This window comes from Cibotium barometz, chromosome 36 (genome assembly GCF_041138505.1).
Source record: "Cibotium barometz isolate CiBa-2024 chromosome 36, ASM4113850v1, whole genome shotgun sequence".
Classification (NCBI taxonomy): domain Eukaryota; kingdom Viridiplantae; phylum Streptophyta; class Polypodiopsida; order Cyatheales; family Cibotiaceae; genus Cibotium; species Cibotium barometz.
In genome coordinates this window covers 48,465,133-48,477,256 of record NC_141081.1, presented here as the reverse complement: position 1 = coordinate 48,477,256, position 12,124 = coordinate 48,465,133, and the positions used below count along the sequence as shown (strand labels likewise).

General features: G+C 39.8%; 1 pseudogene; it reads right to left on the bottom strand.

The window, feature by feature from the left end:
• Window positions 1-1,745: 1,745 nt before the first annotated feature.
• Window positions 1,746-12,124, bottom strand: part of LOC147617989 (serine/threonine-protein kinase 1-like) — a 17,602-nt pseudogene continuing 7,223 nt past the window's right edge.

Genomic DNA, 12,124 nt, shown 5'->3' with positions numbered 1-12,124 from the left:
TTAGGGGTCTGAAGAACTCATCTTGTTTCAGTTCTAGTTGGAATTATTGGGGTAAAGAGGATACAGGGTTTCTTCTGCATGTTGTACGCTCTGCATATTTCATCTTGTCTCTCTCTTGATTAATCTTTATATCACCTAGCTTTTGTCAAAAGCTCTTGAGCAATTACAAAGCTTTATATTACCACCATGAATCACTCCCGCTCATATATCAAGGTATTTTATCAATCTAAATGAAAAGAAATGCTTTTTCTTCCTTTAATTCCCTGTTTTTTTTTGTTTAGCTTCCTTCTATATCAAGGTATAAAGCGAGTCTTTCTTCAACATCTTAATGAAAAGCTTTCTTTCTCTTTCTTTCTTTCGTTTTTTTAGTCGATAATCCTTCATTTCCCAATTGCGTGTTCAATCCCCACGCAGTTACCACTACTAAAGGTGTCACCGCTTTTTCTTTCTTAAATTCCCTTTTCTTTTTAAGTTTGGCATTAGGAGGGACATAAGGTTACACGGTGACAAGATCATCCGGGTGTCTAGCCGCGGCCACTAGGACAATGGCCCCTTGTCAATTTATTTGAGTCATTGATTGATTGCTAAATTATGTGGAAGTGACGGCTTAGTTTACTAAATGATGTGGAGGTGAAAGCTCCCCTAAGCATAGTAACATACATACTAGAAGTTTTAGACATCTTCCTAATATAATTCCAACTTTTTGGATTAGGACAACATCAAGGTTTAGCATACCTAGCCGCCACACCTACCTAGCTATGCGCAGCCTCGTCTACATAACCTCATGATGTTGAGCACTCTAGGGAAACATGGAGCCTCTTTCCCATGAGAAATTGCCCAAAACTTCTTGTGCTAGGTCTTGTTGCACAACAAGTTTTAGACAATTTCCCACCGTAATTCACACTTTGTGGATTATGACAACATCATGAGCTTCTCCACCCCAAACCTAGTCAAGAGGCTCATGATGTTGAACACTATAATGGAAATAGAACTCTTTCCCACAACGAAATATGTCCAAAACTTCTTGTGCTAGCTTGCAGGGGCGCTTGAGTTTTGGGCATTTCCCTTGTGGGTGGCAATCGCACCCAGTTCGTATGGGGTGCCTCTCCTACAAAATCTTATGATGTTGTCGCAATCCTTGCATTGCCTCATTCATCAAGGCACATATCTATATGAGACTAATTCTTTAAATACATGAGGCCTATCTTTTGGAATGAAAAAAATAAATAAAGATTAGCCTTTTTTGGGAAAAGAGAGAGATTATTTAACATTTCACTTTCACTCTTAATGATAGCAAACCAAGCAGCAAATTTTCCTAGAAGTTGAAAGATGAAGAACAATTTTAGGCCTTCTATACGTTGTGAATAACACCATGGATCGTAGGTAGACTAATACACACACATTCTAAATAACATTGTGGGATTGTAAATGTCCTTGCCCATACCTATGGTACTTGGATATTCAATCTCATGGGAAGGTGCACAAATCTTGCCAATAGCCACAAATTTAGGGATGAGGTTTCATTGCATTACTTTCTTCAAAATGATGTGGAATTTAAATCAGTTTTCTTGATGCAATTGTCTTTTGCATTTGAAATGCTTAAGCTATTGATAGCTATTGTTGGTTGAGGCTAAGATATGTAAAAGTATCAGTTGTTGTTGAGATTGAAAACTTTGGTTTGAAGGCAAAATCAAGTAAAATTAAAGTTACAAAATCAAGTATAAATTAAAATCATAGTTCTCTTTTAAGGCTGATAACAATCTTGATTGTGTGTGATTGTGTGTGATTGTGTAGGTGGTACTAATGGTAATGATTTGTTGGCGGAACATGATAAGCTTGAGTAGAGGTGCTTCAAATTGCAAGGATGAGGACGAGGCATTGAGCCTAGCCTTGCCTTGTGTGACATCTGGGAGTGTGGAAGCCAAGCCTTCAAAAGCATGTTGTGATGGGATCAAGGAGTTGGTTCAAGGCATGACATTGGGATGCATGTGTGAGGTCTTGACTTTAAATCACCGTCTTGTTGAGGCACAGAATCCTGCCTCTCAAGATTAGCATCCATGGCAAGCTTTAAATCACCGTCTTGTTGAGGCACAGAATCCTGCCTCTCAAGATTAGCATCCAAAGAATCCATGGCAAGCTTCAACGATGCTCCTCGCTCGTCCGCTTTGACTGCTTAAATCTTCCAGATGCACAACCATGGTGCTCAATTCACCTGAATCTGATGCACAACAACTTTCCTCGGTACAACACGTGGAAAAACCACATGGGCACAGCAAGGAGGGAGCTCTCTCACCTTCTTCATTGGAGACGCCTGTTCCTTCTCCTTCCAAAGGCGAACCCTTTCTGAAGGATTCTGAAGGCATAACTTTCTCTGTTTTCACGAGAAAGGTACTCGCATGCGCCTCACCCATTTTCAACATTCCCCCTTTTTCCCAAGACCATTGCTGTTGAGTCAAACATATGGGGTAAATAAAACAACAAAAAGGCTTTCACCCTTCTACTCTCTTGATTGCAAAAAGCTCTTCACATTTCTGTATTTCTGTAATACCTGCTTTAAGCTCATTTCGCCTCCTGTTTGCAGTGATTTCCGGCTCCTGCTGGATACCATGCGGTACAGATTCAGATTCCAGCCTGATTAACCTTGCTTTCTCAATCCTTGGGGCCATACAGCTAGCAGTGTCGTTGTATCTTTCTATAAATTTGTGCTGTAAGTCAGGCATAACCAACAAAACCATTAATTTCACACACAAGCTCATGACCACTTACATGTGCATATTAATCTGCTTTTACTTCTTGATTCTATTCTGGAACGAAACCAGACACGAGTGATATAAACTATACCCAAAACAATCAACCCAAGCTTTTCACTCACTTTAAGCATGTCTGTTGTTGCAGAAGGACGCAGCCTGGTTTCTTTTGTTAAACATTTTGTGACAAACTCATGGAAAATCAATGACCTGAAATTTAGCCGATTCATTAAAAAGGCACAATATTAGGTAGTAATTTGCCTAAATTCAAATTGTAGTTTTTCTATTGGTGATAAGGAAATGGAGTTCATTAGGTTCAAGATGCACCGAAAGTAAAACATCTATCTATTTTGAAACTAATGCTCACATGCATCTTCTAAATATTTATTTTGATAATAAGTCAATCATCACGGATACAACAGACATTTAATCTTGTACAATGATGCGTTGCTTTATATATGCCATCAGGAAGTCAGAAGAATCTTATCTATAAATCATAGTTTTTTTCATACTTGTATGTTTCACCATGTAGATGTATTCAACATATGGTGTATGAATGCGTATGAAAAAAAATAACATACTTGCCCTCAATCAATATAAATGTGCTTAACTTCTCATGTGTTTAGAATAATTTTATGTACACCCTCTAAAAAATTACTCAAAAAATAAGGCACAACTCATTTTTCCTTATGGGGAAAAGGCCACTTTCCCTTGGTTTTTCCTTGTAGTATTCAACATCATGAGCTTCTGTAGATGAGGCACCGCATACCTAGCTAGGTGCGTTTGAGGGCAGGGGACTGCCGGTCCCCCCACCCCTAGCTAGGTACGTGGTGCCTCCCCTGCAAAAGCTCGTGATGTCGTAATAATCAGTAAAGCAGGAATTACATTGGGAATTTTGTCTAAAACTTCTTATGAGAAGCGCGTATGTTTCAGATGATGAGAAAATACCATACTTCAAACATACTTTCATACCCATATGGGAAAACTTCTTATGAGAAGCGCGTATGTTTCAGATGATGAGAAAATACCATACTTCAAACATACTTTCATACCCATATGGGTATGTCGTATGTCCTGACGTACAAAAGAATTATGCTAGAAATAACCTTCATAAAAAATAAGGAAACATAAATACACATTCCCTCAGAGTAATTAGGATGAGAGTAATTAATGAAAAACATTTGGCCAAGAACTCCTGGCAATACACTTGCAATACTCTAGATGGGCACTCTTAAGTACATTTTGATTGCAGCATAAAGACTAATACATTATATGAGCTGGACATCAAACTAATAAGCTTGGATTAGGACAGCTGTTATTCAGCATAGAGACTAATACATTATATGAGCTGGACATCAAACTAATAAGCTTGGATTAGGACAGATGTTATTCAGCATAGAGACTGCAAATTTTGTACCCATCAAAAACTGTTGTAATACATTATTAACCAAACACAACAAGCACTCAAGAGTCAACAATAATCCCCTTGCACCCCTACCTTTGACAGTGAGGTTTCAAGAAGCAAACATAGAGATTTCATTACACAACTCTCCACATGGAGCTTGACACTATGACAGATTTAATACGTAGCCTTCTTGTATAAAGGTTGGGGTGTGCAAGGCCTGATAACCAGTGGAAAATGGGATCTTGCCAAAACTTTCTCTTGTACTTTAAAAATTGGTATGCCAGTTTAAACTTTGTCTTGTACTTCAAAAGTTGGTATGCCAGCTTAACATTTCTTAGACCATGCAAGAAAGACCTTAATGTTTTCATCTACACCAAGAAGACTGATGCATACCATTTCTCCTTATTTGCCAGCATGGGTGCAGGCTCCCTCAAGATCATGAAAAGTACCTGTACACAAAGTTTACAGCCAACAATTAGGTAACAAACTAGGGGATTAGGTTGTGGCTAGGCTGCAGACTATCTGCATGCACTTAAGTGCATAAACCTAGATGTGCATGATTGAAGATATGACCGACCTTGCAAGTATAAACAAGAACAGCTGCATATAGAAAATGGAAGTATTGAGGCCTCTAATTTGTCAACACAAACTTAGGCCACATAGGTAGCCAATGGCTACAAAGATGAGATGAAAAAAATGATGCGACAAAGACTCACGATATTGAACTGATAGGAAAACAATATGAATTTGAGAACCAAGTCGAATGTTGAAGGTAAGGGGCTGAGATGTAGTGAACAAAACTGTCTACAAGATGCCTACTGGGCCTTAAGGCCAGGATAAGATTTCATCTCATGAAAAGCTCATCTCACACATAACCAACCTCTCATTAGTTGACCAAGCTTAATATTTATTCTCTCTCCACCCTTATGCTTTGAATTTGTCTCTCTAATCTTAGGTGTTGAATTCATCTCAACAAGACCTAACTCTCAAGTATCATCATCATGCTCATTAGACAAAGGTTAGTGTAAATGTTTGCATCAAATCAATTCTTTTAATCTTTCTGTGCATCCTCCATTTCCTCTTTGCACACTTCAACCTCTTTATCAGATATTTCAACAATATCCTCCACTGGAAATCATAAATTGATAAGTATCTTCCACCCTTACTATTGCCTAGCTTTTCTAATTTGGGTTGCTTTGTCTGTTGCTCTTGATAGTTCAAATTTGTGTGTATAAATAAAAGCATTTCTATCAAAACTCCCCACCTCCTCCTATACTGTCTTCCCTTCAACATGAAGACCCAACATAAGATGCTTTACATTAAGATCCATCAAAAAAGGGCACTTTTGTTAATTTCGGGAAAAAAATGGCATCATGACTTCGATGCCAGCAAAATTACATTGCAAAATTAAATAAATGACAAACCTACCCTCAGAGGATGCACATTGTACCTTGGAGGCAATCCCTACAGAAAGCAAAACCGAAAAATAATCATCATTTCACAGTAGTGCCCATAACAAGACACTTTATAGTGCAACATGGAATGACTCGTTAAGGTGACATGAGAAGCAAATATCTGACCTCAGCCATCTCAATTGCAGAGATTCCGAGGGACCACACATCAACCTGCATTCAAATATAGCAGAGACTGTGTTTCTTACAAAGATAGTGAATGATGTCTTCTTAACCTGATAAAAGCAATGCATGAACCAATAGTACAGCTCCCAATCCCTAACCTTCCCATCGTACCGGGTTCCTTGAATAACTTCTGGTGCCATCCAATGGGGTGTCCCAATTGACTACAAAGAAAATAAAGATTTTTAACACAAAAAACAAAAAACTTCTAAATTGCGGCATAAAGAAGGTCAGAAACCATCCACACCACCAAACTCCATGAGCAATAATTTATGCAAGCACATAGTTAAGACCCACAATTCCCTCGATCACAAAAGAACAAAGAGAACAAATGTTATCTTTACGTTTCCTTGAATGAACAAAAAAAGAGACCACAAACTCAAAACAAAAACCCATGTGCACATGTAATGCCTTCTATATATATACCATCATAAGGCCTGAGCTTAACAATCAAGATGAAGAGAGGAGAAAGACACACACACACACACACACACACACACACACACAAGCAAACAAACAAATCCAAAACATAAAAGTAAAAAGTAACACGACTAAAACACAAAATTGCAAGAGCAAAACAAATCACCAAGAATGCTTAATAAAATTACACAATAAACATAAGAAAAGTGGACGATGGCCTAGAAAGAGAGTGTGTGTGTGAGCCAAAGATTAAATCCATGGGAGCCTTAAAAAGATTTTAAAATTTTCCAATCAGATTTAGAGAGAGAAAGAAAGAAAGATTATATTAACATCTACTGAAGGTCACCATGGCCTAAGAGACAAATCCAATTACAAGTATCCATGTCTCTATGCATCATGGATAAATGGAAAAAAAAACTAGATACGACCACAAACGTATATGTGGCTCAGAGCTATGCATCTCCCGACCCATGCATCCTGTCACTATCATGCTATAGGTGTTCAAACGTACATGTGGATCAAAGCTATGCATCTCCTGACCCAGCATCCTATCACTATCATGCTATAGGTGTTCAACCATACTCTAGTACTTTGTCCCCCATCCTAAGGAAACACCTGAGTAAAACCTCTATCCTCCAACGCATGTGACATCAACCCATAGTTGACATGCGAACGTTCTTGTAGCCACTCACCATTTGTTCTCTGAGCAACCGCAATATCTCCCTCATCCGGTACATGCTGATCATGCACTCCAAGACCAAGATCCGCAACACTCGATGAAGAAGAAAGATAATGATCCATAGCCCTGGAGTCTACCACCCTGTACACCCCTTGCTGCTCAAAATCAACAGCCGGACGCTTCCTCCTGAAATGTCCAATCTTGCCATACCGATGGCAAGTCTTCTCCTTCCGTTTTCCCTTGTTCGTAACACCGGACTCCTGTCCAGTCAAAGCTTCCAAGCCCCCTCCGTCTGAGGTGCTCACAAACCTCGTAGTATAGTTCAGACATCGATCCCCTTTGGGCATCTTCCTTACCATCCACTCGTGCATGAATGAATCATCACTATCACTGTCATCATCAACCACTTTCTTGCCCCTCTTCTCTTCCTCCTTAGACACGACTGCAAAACCGTGCACCTTACTGATGACAAAGAAGGCCTACAAGAGAACCGTACCTTTTTGCTCGAGAAGCACCGACAATGGTGCTGTTGTCCACGCAATAAAAAAGATATTGATTCTTTCTATTAATAGAGTCCATATATATGTGCACACCTGACAGGTGGCAAGCCTGGCCAGTGGGATAGAGAAGTCCTACTACTACAAGGCAAGCAAAGATGAGCTAAAGTTGGTTCACGATGATGTGTGGTTGAAGCTCTATTTATAGAGTAAGTTGTTTTAAAAGGTGCCCTAGGCCTTTTACTATATGAAGGGGGCATTAGTTATGCACAAAGAGGTAGTTGTGTAGAGCCTTCACTAGGCAATCGGCAGCTGTGGGCTCATGATGGAGCATGCATCGAGGTATGTGATGCCACGATTTTGTATGGCCGGATCATGTGGCTGGATCATGTGGCTGGATCATGTGCAAGGCTTGGGCAAGATCCTTTGCATCTCCTTGTTTCTCTAGTGATTGTGCACGTGCAAGGCGTTCAAATTCTCAGAGATGGGTCACCGGTCACCACACTCTCAAACCCCTCTTGCACCTCTTTTGCAAGAGTTCATCCTACAAATCCATTGATTGAGCAATCTAAACAAAAGAGAAATCCTTTCCTTGATCTTTGAATGTCTGAATACAAAGACAGGTGAGCCTTAATGAGAGATATGGATTATTATAGGGAGCCTACTGGGGTGGCAGTTTTTAAAGGAGACTTGCTCGCAAATTTTCAAGTGCACGCTCTCCACCACCTCATAGGTTCGAGTAGCGTTTGAAGGAGAGCTCATTCATTTGCTTTGCAGAAGGGGCATGTGACCAAAAACGGGATCATCTAGATCGCAACACACGTAGAGAGCATAGTTTTTGTGGTATCTTTTTCAGCCTTCATTAGGTAGCCCGCAGTGGTCCTCTTTGCCTCCATCCCCCCTACAGCCGTTATTGGCTTTTTCTTCAGTGGTTCTAGCCATGAGCTAAGCATATGTACTTGATACCGTTTATTCTGGAATCCAGCCAAGACCCATTATCAGCTTCTTTTATTTTGGTTCCAGCCATTAGCTGAGCATATGTACTTGATACGTTTATTCTTGAATCCAGCCAAAGAGCTGAGATGTTGTATCTGTTGAACCGGTGGTGATCCAGCCAAGAGCTGAGATGTTTTATTTGGCGACAGCACTTTGCTGAATTTTTGTACATTTTGATGAAATAAAATTAGAAAAAGGCTTGCAACAACACTCGCACTTAAATACTCCTCACCGGTGAGCATGTCCCAAGTCCATGCGATACATACATAATACTTCTGCGCTGCAAGCAAACCTTGTGCTTCCTTGCTGCCTTGTAGCTCATGCAAGCATGACAAGCCATTGCACCAACATGCTTCAATCTCCACTATTTCACATATTGTCCATCCATGATTGCATTCTGGAAAGCCTACTCAAAGGTGACCTAGATGGCATGGAGCTTGCTTTACAGAGTTGAAGCTGGATCAAGTATGATGATTCAGCAGACTAGTCTCCAGAACCATAGAACAAGTGAAATGGTAAGAAATGGAGGTCTAGAGAGCGAGAGGTATTGGAAAAAAAAGTATCCCAAGCAACCACGCCTACCAACCAGCACCTCCTTTGGATAGAGGAGTCTGCATATATACCTAAATGAATCTAGGAACATGCCCAAATTCACCTTATAGAAAGCTGCAAAATTAAAAAGTCATCCACAAGACTACGCAGATAGCCATTGGCTTTTGACACATACCTGTGGCTATACTGATATTTTGGGTTTTAATGATCTTCAATACAAGGCAGGAGGTTATATTTGTACTCATGTACTTGTGTTAGTGCGAGCAACTTATACATATATATATATATAACTAAATAAATCCAGGATCATGTTCAAATTCACCTTTTGGGAATGTGCATGTTATATACTCATGGGAGTTCCACAACCTAACTATGAACTTAGTATATGGACTAGATACTATGACATCCCCAGTAGCATCCTCAGTGCCCAATAGGATGGACTTATAGATATGAAAGGGCCATAGTAGTAATACATCTCACACTCACAAGATAACACAAGCTTAAAAACTTTAGCCCTAAGGTTTTTACACAAATAGACAACTTACTCTACAGAATCTGCATCTGCTAGGTGAATGCAGCAGCAAATTGAGAGCAAAATTTGCATACAAAATTTCAATACACATAAGTGCATTCAAGAAACAGTTTTTATCGAATTTAAAGAGTGTGAATACTGTGTTACGTTTCGATAGCGTCCTTGTCAACTGAGCAGCAACCCCAAAGTCACCTGCATGCAAGCATCTAATCGTATCTTTCATGGTACGCTTCAAAAGTTCCATAGACTATGGCATACATGAAAACCACGTATATAACATTTTCAAGCAATAGCCACAAGGGATTCTCACCAAGCTTCACCTCCCCTTGTTCTGTAAGTAGAATATTACCGCCTTTAATGTCTCTATGAACCTTGAATATATGATGAAGGTATGCCAAACCCTATCACAAAAGATCAAAACATGAAACAAATGGTAATACCTTTCCTGAGAATTGAATACAGTTGTCTGATGCTTGAACCTTACAATGCTTTAGAAAATTGAAATGTCTCTGGTAAGATATACCACAAAACTTTCCCACTGACAAGGTCCCAAGGGGAGAGACCCAAAAAAAATATCAACTTTGGACTTAAATACCATAAAACGTATTAGTAAGAGGCCTAGTAGTCATACACAAGAAGTTTTAGAAACTTTCCTACTATAATTCAAACTTTGCGGATTACAACATCATGAGCTTCTACAAGCGAGGTGTAGCATACCTAGGTGCGTTGGGGGCAGCAGCCCCCTGCCCCCACCGCACCTAGCTAGGTATGAGCAGCCTCGTCTCTGTAGAAGATCACGATGTTGAACGTTGGGTGCCTCTTTCCCACAAGGGTGTCAGAGGGCGCAGCGAAAATGAACAAGACAAGGGCGCTAGAGAGAGGGAAAGAGATGAAATAATCAGGAACACTATTCAAGAAGATGCATACAAGAGCGAGGTCTCGCAAGGGTGTGACCTGTAGGTGAGGGCTCAAGGGACTCAATAATGAACTGAGGGAATGACGACCTATGGCAGCCTATTTATAGGCTGCCAACCTCCAGGTAGGGTAGTAGGCCAATAAAACCTACGCTGCCTAAAAATAATAAAAATGATAAAAAGCCCAAAAATGGGGTGACTAACTGAAAGGGTGGCCAACCCACAAACAAGGGCTTGACACTAGGACATGACACCCGCTAGCAAAAGGATAATGCCCAAAACTTCTTGTGATATAAGCCTAATAAATTAAGGACCTTTTGGTTTAGTTTATAGTAATTTTAAATTACAACTATGTTTAAGAAATGTGGAACATCTTGAAACTGTGTCATGGTTTACAAGACGCACTCATCACGACTATGCTTCAGATGAGGCAACATGAATTAATGGCAAAGTTGATAAAGAATTAGCATGGGCGCAGGCTTTGGCTAGCAACAAATGCCAACAATTCAAGAGATGCGCAAATCTCAGAAAAGGGGAGTAGAGTAGCCATGAGCCTTATCATTATTTTAGAGCCAAAGCATATTTCTCATGGGAAGAGCAAGCCATAATGTAAAAACAAGTAGATTCTGCAAAAAGGCAAGTCGCGAACCAAGCAAATCAATCAAAGTCCAATCATAGCACCACATCCCCTTCCCTCATATGACAAAAGCATACATTGGTATGTGTAGTATATGCACAAAGTAGAAGATGTGTGCTTTAGTAGCCCATTTAACGACAACAAAAATCTATGCAAACAGCCCGCCCGGTTCGTCGCTACTAATGTTCTAGAGATTAAATAATAATTTGGGCTGAGTTTGTAAGTCAAAAACCTTCAGTGCTTCACCACATGTAGGCAATCTGCCGTTCTTCCAATGGTTCTTCGGCCACATGTAGTAAGTCTGCCACACTGCCCACCACAATACTCCATCACAATCTGAGAAAAAGGAGAATTCCTTAAGTAATCTGAAAGAGTTGCTCATTATAGTGCCAACACAAGAAGAGCAAGAGCAGATTAAATCGAATACCCAAAGATACTCTTCTGCTTGATAACTCCCTAAGTAATGAACAACATTTGGATGATTGCAATGCTGAAGCATCTCAATTTCACCACATATGTCCTCATAGCCTTCTTCCTAGCAAAGCAAAGTGTTAGCCAAAGCTAATCTTCGTGTAGATACACACTCAAGTCGGCGATAATTGATCTTTTCCATACCCCTTCGCTCAAGGAAATGACCTTGATTGCTACCAACTCTGATGTTTTCAGGCCTCTAGCTTTGTAGACTGCCCCATAGGAGCCTTTACCTGTTAAGATTAGGGGATTTTAAATATCGTGTAGCAGAAATATATGATCATTAGACAATGAAATACATTTGGATATGGCAGCTTCTCACCTGCCTGAATTACAGATAAAAGCATTATAGCACCATAACATGTAACAATCAAAGGAGATGCATAAGATGGGTGTTCAATAATATGCTTTTTTCATGTGAACATAGGTCATCATTAACATAGGTCCTACTATCATGAGCTTTTTTTCATGTGAACATAGGTCCTACATTTCTTCAGTTTCATATCAGTTTATACTATTGCTTTCTTCATGATGACAGAGCTTAATAATCCTTCGTTGCATGATGCATTCCTTTGCATTTCGTGTGTGCCATAAAAGTTGAAGCGTGTAAGTGATTGTTATCAAAATCCTTGTGTGAAGG